This window comes from Suricata suricatta, chromosome 1 (genome assembly GCF_006229205.1).
Source record: "Suricata suricatta isolate VVHF042 chromosome 1, meerkat_22Aug2017_6uvM2_HiC, whole genome shotgun sequence".
NCBI classification, from domain to species: Eukaryota; Metazoa; Chordata; class Mammalia; order Carnivora; family Herpestidae; genus Suricata; species Suricata suricatta.
In genome coordinates this window covers 64,456,036-64,471,299 of record NC_043700.1, presented here as the reverse complement: position 1 = coordinate 64,471,299, position 15,264 = coordinate 64,456,036, and the positions used below count along the sequence as shown (strand labels likewise).

General features: G+C 38.2%; 1 pseudogene; it reads left to right on the top strand.

Moving 5' to 3' along the window:
• The first annotated feature begins 12,140 nt into the window (after positions 1–12,140).
• On the top strand, positions 12,141–12,256 carry LOC115302754 (annotated as a pseudogene).
• The last annotated feature ends 3,008 nt before the right edge of the window (positions 12,257–15,264 follow it).

Sequence of the window (15,264 nt, the reverse complement as noted above, 5' to 3'; positions counted from 1 at the left end):
TCCCCTCCAACTACAGATGACCCACATCCCACTTCCTCTCCCGGGCTGCACGCCGTGTTCCTAAATAGTATCAGATAGAGTGGATGGCAGCTGCAGCGGCGCTCAGCTGCAGAGGCAGGGACTTTGAGGAGTGGGCGTCAGAGTAAACATTTCAAGTGGAAAAGGTCACTGCTGAGGGAAGCAGCCTCTTTTAATCTTTTAAAAAGGCTGAGGGACCTTGCTAGAGAGATGGGTGTGCAACACCAGGTGAAAAGGAAGCCAAAACAATGCAAGGTTACCAGACAATGAGACAGGAAGAGACTTGGAAGGAACCTGTGCTCCTGATTCTAAGATGTATACACTTTTTAATATTGCAGTATTGCAGATGTTAAGATGTATCTTACAATTGCGAGGTATATTTAAGTGGGACTGTTTCTTCTCCCCGTTCCATATCCCACCCCCATGAAACAAAACAATTACTATGGTGAAGGTGTGAATCTTGCAGTAAACGGTATCTAGATTTGAGGAAGCAATGTATTCATCAAGGGTAAATTCACCCAAGCCCAGGATTCACCCCCAACCTAGTAAACTAAGAATCCTAATTTGCAAGCACACAGAACCACATTTTCTAAGGAAAAGTCTAATATTTACTTGGCTTACAAATACTGAAATATAAATGTAGACTGTCCACTAAACAAACATAACAGACACAAAGGACTATTTTTGTATGATCAAATAATTCTCCTCCTAAAGATGGACTCTTACTTAGAAGCCTCATTTTAATCAGACTGCTTGGTTAGTTTCCAGGTAGCTTGAAAAGTTCTTCTTCACAATAGGGATAACCTTGCGAATAGGCTCATAATATTCATTTGTCCTTGTGATTTTCTCTTTTTGTAATCTTCCTTTGTAGGCACTTTCCGTATCCCTTTCTAATGATTCTGGGTTTTTTTTTTCTATTTTTTTCAAGTAGTATTTAAAAAAATTTTTTTTAAGGAGAATTTAAAAATCTCTGGGCAGAGTTATTCTATTCTTAGCTATTAATCTTCTTAAAGCACTCTCTCTTTAAAAAGGAATTTGGGAGCACCTGGGTGGCTCAGTCAGTTGAGCATCCAACTTTGGCTCAGGTCATGATCTCTCAGTTAGTGGATTTGAGCCCTGTATCCGGCTCTGCTGACAGCTTAGAGCCTGGAGCCTGCTTAGGATTCTGTGTCTCCCTTTCTCTCTGCCCCTACCTGGCTCTGATTCATTCGCATTCTTTCTGTGTCTCTCTCTGTCTCTCTCAAAAATAAACAAACATTTTAAAAAAGGAATTTGAAAGCTGCAACAGATCTCTATCTGTATCTATCTAGATCTATATATAGGAATATATTTTTACTTTATACTTAGAATTACAGGCTTGAGAGATACTCAGTCTCTTTATGGTATTCATTATATTACATTCCTGATTCTTAATCTTGGCTTCAGATGACCTGTCCACTGAATACTCTTCCTTCACTCCCCTTTTCAGGTGAAGAATTATTTTTGTACATTAAATGACAGTGACCATATAGACCATTTTATGCCCTGTTGACTTTATATATAAAGTTTATAAAATTCACCAATGTTGCTGGATATGTTTGTAGACTGTTAAGTCTCATTGTTGTCTAAGGCTCCATTATATGAACATACACAATTTATCCAGTCTACAGTTGAGGGGCATTTAGATAGTTGCCAGTTTTTGCCTATTGTGAAAGCTGTTATGAACATTGTAGTACATGCCCTTTGGAGATTACAGGTACATTTCTGTTAGGTATATACCAAGGGGTGTATGCCTTATAGGTTATAAAGTATGCCTGTATTCAGGCTAAGTGCTGATAGACTGTTTTCTGTAAATGAACCTCAGACCACATGACTCACCTGTTGAACCCATCACTTGGCTCTCTTCGATGGTGTGAATAAATCCTACTCCACACTACAAAACCTATAGGATTACCCTGTGTCTAATTCTCTAGCTTTATCTCATGCCAGTCTCTCTCAACTCATCTGTGTTTGTTCCCATTCATTTATTTTTCTAGATGTAGGTTTCCTACTTTTCTGTTGAAATATTCTTATTATCTATGCCCCTGCCTGCACACCCACAAGTCCACACAACTCAGCTCCCAATAGGGAGCTCTTGCTCATTCTTCACATGTCACCTTCTTGGAGAAGACTTCTCTGATCATGTTTATTTAAAGAAGTATCTCCATTTTATCTTCATAAGATCTCCATTTAACTTTCTTTCTTTCTTTTTTAAAATGTTTTTTTAATGTCTTTTATTTATTTTTGAGAGACAGAGAGAGATAGCGCGAGCAGGGAAGGATCAGAGAGAGAGGGAGATACAGAATCCGAAGCAGACTTCAGGCTCTGAGCTAGCTGTCAGCACAGAGCCTGATGTGGGGCTCGAACCCACGAACTGTGAGATCATGACCTGAGCCGGATGCTCAACTGACTGAGTCACCCAGGTGCCCCTAATTTTCTTTAATTCTATCAAATTTCTTCATAATATTTATAATAAATTTGAAAATACACACTAATTTTATTTCATGTTCTAGCCTTGTAGTCCTTAACAAAGTATCCATATTTATGCCCCATTCCCAGATTTCCTGATGTAATTAGTTTGATGGGGCTCCCAGTCTTCGTATTTTTTAAAAGCTTTCCATGCTGACCATTGTTTTATAGAGTATATACTATGTAACATGCACGTTAATATAAATAAATATTGGCAGTATGATATGACAGCTTTTATTGGTGCATTTGTACAATCCTAAATATTTGGAGGCCCCTGGACAAGCCCATATAACACTTCATCTTACGACTCAGGGAATTATGTACAGAGAATCTCTGAATTACATTCACTGGTATACAAGTAGTTACTGCCATAGCTGAGACTATTCCAATTTCAAATTCCACTGTATTTACACAGCAATGCACACTCTGGGTGTTGCCTATGCTAATTATTTGTGTATGTCTGTCACCCTCGCAGGATTGTAGCAAGTGGGACTGTGTCCTCGTGCATTCTCCACAGTACCTATTACAAATAACTCCTTGCTTATAGCAGATCGTCAATAAATGGGTTGAGAGCAAATAATATAACCATTTAGATCATTTGTAGGACACCTATATAACATGCTTCACTGAGCTGTTTCTAACATTTTATCCTCGAGCACTGACATTTCATTATTTCAGAATCTTTTTTCTTTGCACAATAAAGAGCTGAATCAATTTTAAAGCCTTGAAGCCAAAAAGGTTTGAGAATCCTTGAAAGTTCATTACGTTTTCTGGAGTATTAAATATCAGTAAAAGCAGGGATTATTTTGGTCTATGATTGGACATATTATCAGTCAGTGTCATAAAACAAAGAGTGCTCTCAATCACAAAGAATTTCTGGTTATTTCAATAACCACATTACTATGGATTTAAAGGCATCACTTGACTCAAATCTAAATGAACAAAATCATTGTATAGTAAAGTAGTTTTGATGATTTGTGTTTTATATAAAAAAACAATAAATTCAAATACTCAAAATTCTGTCTTAAATTAATGAGGTAGTTCTGGCTGTAAGAATTTTTGATCTGGCTCTTTCAAAACAGTGAAAATATAATTGTCAACAAAATCCAATGAATTTTGTGGCTGAGAATATACAGGAAGCTACCTTCCCTAATATGATATGGCCGTTGTATTTCTCAGCAGTAAATTTTATCTGGCAAGATTAAGCTCTCAGAAAATAAAGGGCTGGAGAAAGTAACTAAAAGAGTAGTTTAAAAAATTTTTTAAAATTCATAATAGACTAAGAAGGGGTCAAAATGGTGGAGATGTAGGAGGATCCGAAGTTCCCTCATCTCTCAAACAAAGCAGTGTTGAAGCTAAAGGACTTTGAACTCTGAGAGACTGGGAGACAAAGAGATAGCCACTTCCAAAACCCACCAGGACAGCCTGACAGGCCATAGGTGTGTGACTGCGAACAGGGAGAGATAAAACGAATGGAGGAGAGGGATTCCCTTCTGCAGAGAGACAAAGGGAAGAGAAAGAGACACTGGGGAAGCATAAGGATGTATCTGGACAAGAGAAAAACCATGGACCAGGATGGAGAAAGATCCAATCTCTAACTGAAAGGGCTGGCTGCCCAGATCGCACACCTGGGGAGGAGGGTAGCCAGCCCTGGGCTCAGGCTGCGTGGCTAGCTCAGGGGCACAGTCCACAGCAGGAGAAAGCTATCCTCTCCCTGGAGGGCTGTGAGACAGGACAAAGCCTGCCTGCATCCGCCAGCCAGAGACCATATATCAGGCTGTGTGAAGCGGCACTCCCTCAATACTGGGGCGCACAGAGCAAGAGTTTGAATTCCAACCAAGCTCAAGGGCATAAGAGTCCGCAGAGCAGGTCAAACCACTTCATTTGTGCCCTGGGCACAGTGGGGATGGCTTTAACAGAGTGGTTTGGGACACACGGTCCATGGATGAGAGACAGGGGTGTCGCCATTTTTCTCCCCACCACCACAAAGGTGGGGCTTCAGGGATTGGACAGTGGGCCCACAGTAGAGGTGCCACCTACACCAACGGTGCCTCTCTGTGCCTGGTAACTGCGTATCTACTGGAGTGGGACTGACTTGGACAAACCAGACAGCCCCTCCTCCAGACCACTGCTACTGCAGTGCCTGGTTTAATTCTCAGACAATTCTTGTGATACAGATATATTCTTTCTTCCTTTTCTCCTTCATATCTCTTCCCTACTCTAGTCTGGTTACTCTGGTTGTTGATTTGTTTAAGCAGATATATTTAATCCATTCTCTTGATACATGTTCCACACCTCCTTATTTATTTTCTCTCTCTCTCTCTGGATTAAGCTGTATAGTTTCTCTCTCTGGACAAATTATTTTCTTTTCTTTTTCCTCATCTCCTTCTTTATTGTCCTTTCTCTCTCTCTCTGGATTAAGCTGTATAGTTTCTTTGCCTGGTCAATTTTTATTTTTTATTTTTCCCTGCCCCTGTCATTTCTCTCTTTGTATGGGATAAGGCCTCTTCTATAAGCACCACATCTACCCTATTATTTACCTGTAGCTGGTGTTTCTGGTTTTTTGTTTTGGGGTTTTTGTTTGTTTGTGTGTTTGCATGTTTTTGTTTTCTGTTTGTTTTTTGTTTTCCTTTCCAGGGCTACTTCAGGGAACAAATTCAAAGCATACCTAGAGGAAGATAAAGTAACCAAAGTCACAAGAGAGCAAGTAACCCTCTCCAAAAAAAGCCTCCTGAAGGGCCAGGCCCTGGAGAGTGAATGACCCTTCTTTACTATAGTAGCGCCCACCAGTGTAAGGCATTTGGTAAGCTTTTAAAATACATAAGGGACAGAAAACTAGCCAAAATGATGAAATGCAAAATTCTCCTTAAAAGACATTCCAGGAAGAAATGACAGCTAAAGAATTGCTCACAACAGATATAAATGATATAACTGAACAAGAACTTGGAATAATAGTCATAAGATTAATTGCTGGACTTGAAAAAAAGCATAGACGACAGCAGAGAATCTATTGCTGCAGAGATCAAGGAACTAAAAACCAGTCATGATGAATTAAAAAATGCTGTAAATGAAGTGCAAAATAAACTACAGTTGGTGACAGCTAGAACTGAAGAGGCAGAGGGGAGAAGAGGTGAAATAGAAAATAAAATTATGAAAAAAGATGAAACTAAGAAAACGATAAAAAGATTCTGGATCACTGGGGAGAATTAGAGACCTAAGAGATTCAATGAAATGGAACAGTATCTGTATCATAGGAGTTTGATAAGAAGAAGAGAGAGAAAGGAGTTGAAGGTGTGCTTGAACAAATCATAGTTGAGAACTCCCCCAACCTGGGGAAGGAAACAGACTTTGAAATCCAGGACACATAGACATAACTTGAATCAATCTTCTGCATGACATATCATAGTGAAAGTGGCAAAACACAAAGATAAAGAGAGAATTCTGAAATCAGTTAGGGATAAACAGGCCTTAAAATACAAATGTAGATACATAAGGGCAGTAGCAGACCTAGCTACTAAAACATGGTAGGCCAGAAAGGAGTGACAGGAAACTTTGAATGTGATGAATAGGAAAAATATTCAGCCAAGAATCCTTTATCCAGCAAGGCTGTCATTCAGACTAGAAAGAGAGATAAAGGTTTTTCCAGACAGACAAAAATGGAAGGAATCCATCACCACTAGACCAGTCCTACAAGAGATCCTAATGGGGACTCTGAGTGTTGCAAAGACCACAAAAGACAAGAGACAGCACTACAAGCATGAAACCTACAGATAACACAATGACTCTAAACCCATATCTTTCAAAAATAACACTGAATGTAAATGGACTAAATCCTCCAATCAAAAGATATAGGGTATCAGAATGGATTAAAAAAAAAACCCAAGATCCATGTATTTGCTGTCTACAAGAGACTCATTTTAGACCTGAGGACACTGTCAGATTGAAAGTAAGGGGATGGAGAAATAGCTATCATGCTACTGGAAACCAAAAGAAAGCTGGAATAACCATACTTATATCAAACAAACTAGATTTTAAACTAAAGACTGTCACAAGAGATGAAGAAGATCATTATATAATAATTACAGGGTCTATCCATCAGGAAGAGCTAAAATTATAAATGTCTATGCACCAAATTCAGGAGAACCCAAATACATAAAACAATAAATCACAAAAATAAACAATCTCATTGATAAGAATGTGCTAATAGCAGAGGACTTTAATATTCCATTACAGCAATGGATAGATCAACTAGACAGAAAATCACTAAGGAAACAATGGACCTGAGCGACACATTTGACCGGATGGATTTAACAGATATATTTAGAACTCTACATCCTGAAGGTAGGGAATTCACTTTCTTCTTGAGTGCACATGGTACATTATCCAAGATAGATCACTTACTAAGTCATAAAGCAGCCCTCCATAAATATAAAAAAATTGAGATTATACCATGCACACTTTCAGATCACAATGCTATGAAACTTGAAATCAATCAGAGGTAAAAGTCTGGAAAACCTCCAAAAACATGGAGGTTAAAGAACACCATACTAAAGAATGAATGGGCCAATCAGGCAATTAGAGAAGAAATTTAAAAATACATGGAAACAAATGAAAATGAAAAAACAACAATCCAAACTCTTTGAGATGCAGCAAAGGTAGTCCTAAGAGGAAAGTACATTGCAATCCAGGCCTATTTCAAGAAACTAGAAAAAGCACAAATATAAAATCTAACAGCGCACCTAAAGGAATGAGTAGCAGAACAGCAGGAACACCCCACACCCAGCAAAAGAAGAGAAATAATAAAGACCAGGGCAGAAATAAACAATATAGAATCTAAAAAAACCAGTTGAACAGATCAATGAAACCAAGAGTTTGTTTTTTGAAAAAATATATGAAATTGATAAACCTCTAGCCAGGCTTCCCAGAAAAAAAAGAGAGCACCCAAATAGACAAAAATAATGAAAATAGATTACAACAAGTCCCTCAGAAGTACAAGCAATTACCAGGGAATACTATGAAAAATTATATGCCAACAACCTGGACAACTTAGAAGAAATGGACAAATTCCTAAACACACACGCACTACCAAAATTCAAACGGGAAGATATAGTAAATATGAACAGAGCCATACCTAGTGAAGAAATTGAAGCATTTATCAAAAATCTCCCAACAAATAAGAGCCCTGGGTCGGATAGTTTCTCTGAGAGGAATTCCAGAAGATATTTAAATCAGAGTTAATACCTATTCTTCTCAAGCTATTCCGAAAAATAGAAATGGAAGGAAAACATCCAGACTCATTCTATGAAGCCAGCATCACTTTACTTCCCCAAACAGAGACCCAGTCAAAAAAAGAGAACTACAGGCCAATATCCTTGATGAATATGGATGCAAAAATCCTCAACAAGACACTAGCAAATCGAATTCAACAGCATATGAAAAGAATTATCCACTATGATCAAGTGGGATCATTCCTGGGTTACAGGGCTGGTTCAGTTTTCACAAATCCATCAATGTAATACATCATGTTAACAAAATAAAAGATAAAAACCATATGATCCTGTCTATAAATGCAGAAAAAGCACTTGACAAAATACAGAATCCATTCCTAATAAGAACCCTTGAGAAAGTCGAGATAGAAGGAACTTATTTAAACATCATAAAAGCCACAGCTAATATCACCCTCAATGGGGAAAAACTGAGAGCTTTCCACCTGAGATCAGGAACATGACAGGGATGTCCATGCTCACCACTGTTGTTTAACATAGTGCTGGAAGTCCTAGCACCAGGAATCAGACAACAAAAGGAAATAAAACACGTCAGAACTGGCAAAGATGAAGTCAAACTTTCACTTTTTGCAGATGACATGATACTCTACATAGAAAGCCCAGAAGACTCCACCAAAAGACTGCTAGAACTGATACATGAATTCAGCAAAATCACAGGGTAGAAAATAAACATACAGAAATCAGTTGCATTTCTATATACCAATAATGAAGCAACAGAAAGAGAAGCAGAGAAACTGATCTTATTTACAATTGCACCAAGAACCATAAAGTACCTAGTAATAAACCTAACTAATGATGTAAAAGACCTGTATGTTGAATATAGAAAGTTTATGAAGGAAATTGAAGAAGACACAAAGAAATGGAAAAATATTCCATGCTCATGGGTTGGAAGAACAAATATTGTTAAAATCTCAATATTACCCAAAGCAATCTACATATTCAATGCAATTCCCATCAAAATTGTACCCACATTCTTCTCAAAGCTAGAACAAACAATCCTAAAATTTGTATGGAACCACAAAGACCCTGAATAGCCAAAGTAATATTGAAGAAGAAAACCAAAATGGGAGGCATCACAATCCCAGACTCTAGTCTCTACTACAATGCTATAATCATCAAGACAGTATGGTATTGCCACACACACACATACACACACACACAAAAGACACATAAATCAATGGAATAGAATAGAGAACCCAGAATGGATCCACAAATGTATGGCTAACTAATATTTTACAAAGCAGAGAAGAGTATCCAATGGAAAAAAAGACAACCTCTTTAACAGGTGGTGCTGGGAAAACAGAACAGCAACATGCAGAAGAATGAAACTAGATCACTCTCTTACACCATACACAAAAATAAACTCAAAATGGATTAAAGACCTGAATGTGAGACAGGAAACCAACAAAACCCCAGAGGAGAAAGCAGGAAACAACCTCTTTGACCTCAACTGCAGCAGTTTCTTACTCGACACATCCCCAAAGGCAAGGAAATCAAGAGCAAAAAAAATCAAGATAAAAAGCTTCTTCAAGGCAAAGGAAATAATAAAAAAAACTAATAGGCAACCGACAGAATGGGAGAAGATAGTTGCAAATGACATATCAGGGGCTGGTATCCAAAATCTATAAGAAACTCACCAAACTCCACACCTAGAAAACAAATAATCCAGTGAAGAAATGCGCAGAAGACATGAACAGACAGTTCTCCAAAGAGGACATCAGATGGCCAACAGACATTTTAAAAGATGCTCAGTGTCACTCATCATCAGGGAAATACAAATCAAAGCCACAGAGATACCATCTCACACTGGTCAAAATGGCTAAAATGAACATTAGGAAACTACAGATGCTGGTTAGGATGTGGAGAAATGGGAATACTCTTGCACTGGTGGTGGGAATGCAAACTGGTTCAGCCACTCTGGAAACAGTGTGGAGGTTCCTCCAAAAATTAACAATAGAACTACCCTAGAAGCAATAACACTGCTAGGAATTTACCCAAGGGATACAAGAGTGCTGATGCATAGCGGCATGTGTAGTCAATGTTTATAGCAGCACTTTCAACAATAGGCAAATTATGGGAAGAGCATAAATGTCCATCAACTGATGAACAGATAAAGATGGGTTTATCTATACAGTGGAATACTACATGGCAATGCGAAAGAATGAAATCATGCCATTGGCAGCAACGCGGATGGAACTGGAAGGTATTATGATGAGTGAAATAAGCCAGTCAGAGAAGGGCAGAAATCATATGTTTTCACTCATATGTGTATCTTGAGAAGCTTAACAGAAGATGATGGGGTAAGGGAAGGGGGAAAAATAGTTACGAACAGAGAGGGAAGGAGGCAAACCACAAGAGTCTCTTAAATACAGAGAACAAACTGAGGGGGATGGGGGAGAGGGTAAATGGGTGATGGGCATTTATGGAGGGCACTTGTTGGGATGAGCACTAGGTATTGTATGTGAGCCAACTTGACAATATATTATATTCAAAAAAATTTAGAGAATAAAAATAAATTCATAATAAAAAAATCCAAGGAACCCATTTCATCACTACTATAATCTGTTACAGAATCATCTTCTTCCATTGATCAGGAAACACTGATGTTGGCCTGCTGATCTGCTGAGGCTATGGGTTTTGTCTTCTATGATATGTGCTTCCTTCAAAAATTTTCAAGCCAGGCCCTGCTTGCTTTTGTGCTCTTATGTTCTTGTTTTGTTCTTGCAAGTATTGGCAGAATGCTAAACTCCTCATCAACTACGGTGATGACCTTCTGGCCAAACATTGAGAGTTAATGCTAAACAAATATCCTTGCACTACCACTCAGATTAGCCCTCCTAAGCAGTAGGGATGGGATTTGGGGGACTAGTGTGCACTGAGGAGGAACTTTAAACTTGTGGAACAACAATAGTAAAATCAACTACCTCAAAATCACTGCTGAAAAGGGATTATGATATTTACGTAGTCACACAGTTACATGTCTCCCTTGTACATTTCAGGTCCTTAAAGGTAGGTTTTTTTTTTAATCTTCATATTCCTGGCTCTTTCTTGTCAGAATGGTAAGTGACTAGTCAGCTGATGCTCATTATGCAATTGTTGAATAAACTGTGAATGTGACATTGTGGGGTGTCTCATATAGTAATAGCCCCTTTACCAATCACCTTTTCTCTGCAATTTTTAGAGTAAAATCAGAAAGCAAATTTATTATAATTTTTCCCTGTTAGTTGGAATTTACTTGGTAGAAGAGTTTACCCACAGAATGAAATTTAGATCAAGTCCCGCAACTTCTCTGCTCACATTTGGGCACTAAAATGTTCTTTGGTTAGTAATTAAAATACTCAGGTACAGTAATAGTTAAAACTTCAATTCCAAGTATATTTAAAAAGTTCTTCCTGTTAAGGGAAGAACGTGTGGTCAGAAGAGAGGGAATGAGGAAATATCTAGATTCCAATCTACTTTTAGTTTCTCCTGGCTTTGGTTGAAGTTTAAAGTGGATTCTTTTTCTCATGGTCCCTTTCCTGGGGTCTTCAGAGGCCCTCCTTGACTCCATCTCTTGGGATTTCTCACCGGCAGTTTCCTGGATGCAGACTAATGTCTCTGTGCTCCTGCTAATCACTATCTGGTAAATAATTTCATGTCCTTTGCCCTCTTGTCTTCTTGTAGAGCATTTGATACATTGCAGCCACTCCTCCTTCATTCTCTCAATCACTGCTCTATGTTATCCAAGGCAGACACTGAATTACCAAGTGTCCTAAATGACATTAATCTTCTTTTAAATCCTCCTTCACTTGAGATGAAAAAGGGGGTTCTGAGGGTAAACAACTATCTCATTTACCTAGGATCTTTCTGGTTGTAGCATGGAAGTTCCTGATTCCTTGGAAGTGTCACCCTAGGATGCAAAAAGTCTTGGTTTTCTGCAGTAGATATGGAAGGTTGGGGGAAATGCACAAAAGCCATATACTAGCCCCCCTCCTCCCAAACAGGGACTGAAAACAACATTGTTTTCAGTGTTAAATAGACATGGCATAGATTATCCATCTTCCATAACCACAGTCACAATCATGATTTGTGGCGCACAAAAATGCATCATCCATTACTGCATCACTCCAAGGGATACAATTGAAGTGTTCCCAAAGACTCTCTCCTGGACCAAATTTTAATCAGCCTCCCACTGAGCCTTCTTCCTGAGTAGGCCTCAACTTTGGCCTACGAAAACCTGGCTGCAGACTCTCAGCACAGATGATTTTATCTACCTCCCAAACTAATATTTGAAGGAACACTAACACAGTTCCTGACAGCTGAAGGCTGTGTCCCTGTGATGAGGACTCCAGTCCTCTTAATCCATGTAAGATCGCTTCTCGGCCTTTTGGCTAAGATCAAGTGTAGTATCTGTTCTTATCAGTTTAAAAATCCATGTAAGAAAGTCAACACTGCCAAAAGCTTTACTGGCTATTCTGCCAACACCTGACTATAGACTCTTGACCTCCCTTTTCATAGAAGCCTTTATGTAAAACAAAACCAAAAAAAAAGAAACAAAACAAAAACACAACTTGCAATCGTAAACCATTTCTCTGTCCCTTTGAGAGCTATCTTTTACAACCCAGGAATGTCTTTCTCGAGGACCTGGGGATCATCCCTTTGAAAGGTAATCAAGAAAGATAGTCACCTTACCTTCTTGTCTCTGGGATTATAACTTCAGCAAGCAAACAGATGGCTTAACCACATCGACTATCCTCTTTAACAACTTTTGAAATTTTCCTTTAACCTCCATATTTAAAAAGCCTTCTGCTTTTTGTTTCAGTGGTGTTGTGCTCAGTTTGAACTGAGGTGTGTCCCCTACTGGAGTAGTACTGAACATTATGTATCTTACTGCCTTTAACTCGTGTCTAGCTTTCTCTTTGCAAGCATGCAACTAAAGTGTGTCATAATTGTGACTATTAACAGTCATTCTTTGCAAATTAACTATGTTTTGTATTGAGACAGAACAGTTTAATTTTCACAGTGTTAAATATTGTTACCATGCTTTCCAAGGGCTCAGTTCATGAAAGTGACAACGATTACAATAGCAATGCCGGCATAGCCCAGACATCACTGAAAAAGAATAACTGTGTCACTTCAATGAGAATAGAGGGACATATACAATTGGATTTTGAATGTAAGTGACCAAAACAGAGCATACTTCACAACATGCAGAAAAGAATTTGGGATAAGAGTATGGTGAAGAAGGGAATGGGAAAGCAAATATGGAGACTAAATCTCACAAGTCCAGGATGGACTGTGCAAGTCCTTCTAAACCAATTAAAAGCTTTTTTATTGCCAAAAAATATCAAAGCTCAGTAGAAAATAGCTGGCACCAGGGATGCCTAAGTGGTTGTTGGTTAAGCTCCAACTCTTGATTTCAGCACAGGTCATGAACTCATGGTCACGAGACTAAGCCCCAAATCAGGCTCCATGATGAGTGTGGGACCTGTTTGGGATTCTCTCTCTCTGCTCTTGCCCCACTCATGGTCAGTCGGTCTCTCTCTCTCTCTCTCTCTCTCTCTCACTCTCCAAATAAGTAAATAAACATTTTTTTAAAAAAGAAAAGAAAATAGCTGGCACTGAATTAGCTTAGAAAGCCATAAAAACAAACTTATGATATTGTTCCCTTGACTGTTATATGAAACAGAGTGAAGCCACATTTCCAGAGGCTGCAACTAAAATGTCCTATGGTTGAACAAAAAGGGAAATTCAAATAACAGGTGTTTTGACCCCTAATGGTGTAGAGTCGATTCTATTATATCATATGATATGTTGAATCACGGCAAGAAAAAGTATTCCTGCTAGCTCTTAGGCACTTTGATTTGAAAAATGAGAGTTTCAAATAATCTTCTTAAAGATTTTAATAAAACCACAGAAAATAGGAAGTAAAAAATTATTGATACCTTGCCTAAATACAAACAAGTGCTTGCTCATTATTCTACATATTCCACAAAGTGTAAATTTTGGCAAATTGTTTTCAGTCTCTGAACTTCTTACCAAATAACATGACAAGATCTTATCTACTAAATGGCTAGCACACCTTGTATATAGCACTGATAAGAAAGGGCGTGCTTTGCTTTCCTGTGATATTGAAGCCACTAAAAATGAAAGTTGTTGGTCATTTTTCAGTTTCTTCAAAATGTGCAGAAGCAGTTGAGGGTTTTGACTGTCTAGAAATGGAAGGAGATGGTCCCCTTACACATATGCCTACAGGTACCTATCAGTGTTTTTGGCCATGGAAAAGATATGAAAATGTTAGTCTGCTATAAAATTAGGTTTGGCATATGTGGGGCAAGAAGCCCTTCTCTAATTTGGAAATATGCTGAGCATAAGAAGGGAGAAAAGGATTACAAACAGAAACATAATTGGTGTTTTTCTAAAACTGTTTCATGATATTTGACGAGACAGAAGCAGCTTGAAAAAGAATGAACTGATGCATCTGAGTTGTTGAATGTGCTATGTATGTTGCAACAAAAACTGATACAGAAAAAAAGCTCTTTTTTTTTGAAATTATGTTTTTTCAAAACTTCAAAATGAAGTCTCCAGAAGAAGATGGCCAAGTTAAATAGGAGTTTGATTCCTTTACTGAAACCGTCACTTACTTGGTATTCAACTTTGATACTGTAAGTTCAAGTTATCACTGTGATTTAAAATCATTTTCCTGAAGAAACAGAAGTTTAACTTATGATGATGTCTAATGTGCTTATTATGAGTGTTTAAAATGAATGGCATTTAGACATGGATATGCTATAGTATAAGTTTATAGAAGCAAAAACCCAACTGATAAACCAAAACAAGCCTGTAGATACAAAGTGGATGGATGGTTTTGGAGAGCTGGAAACTAATTCACATAAGTCCAAAATCCTGCTGTTGCTGGTGAGTAAAATCCTAAGTATTCGTGCTCAAATGCTTTTGTCAAGAGGACATTTAGTTTGATGTCCTCACATTTGACTGATGCCAGGAATCAGTGGAATGTGGGCTTGATAAGAGGAGAGCTACAAGTCAAAGTCAACTTTACATTTGACACTGTTTATTTTTATCCCTACATATAAGAGAAGGAAAAATGTCCTGAACGCCACAGGCAGATCAGAAAAGTACTAGAAAGAGAGTAAAAAATCGTGGTATCATGGTATAGAAAGAAAGAGGTCATTTTCTAAAAATTAAATATAAATCCACAGTGGGGTCTTGTAGGACTAAGTTCTGCAACCCTGTGATTATTTTGGGCCCACTGGATAATCCAAGATCATCTTCCCATTTTAAAGTCAGTTGATTAGCAACCTTAATTTTATCTTCTGTCTTAATTCCTCTTGGCTTGGGAATGTAACATATTTTCCGTTTCCTGGGATTAGGACATAGACATGTTTGGGGAGACATTTTGTCTATCACTGTGTACTATGATTAGGTTTGATTAACATGCATGCCACGAAGATTACTGAAAGTAGGTAAAGTGACT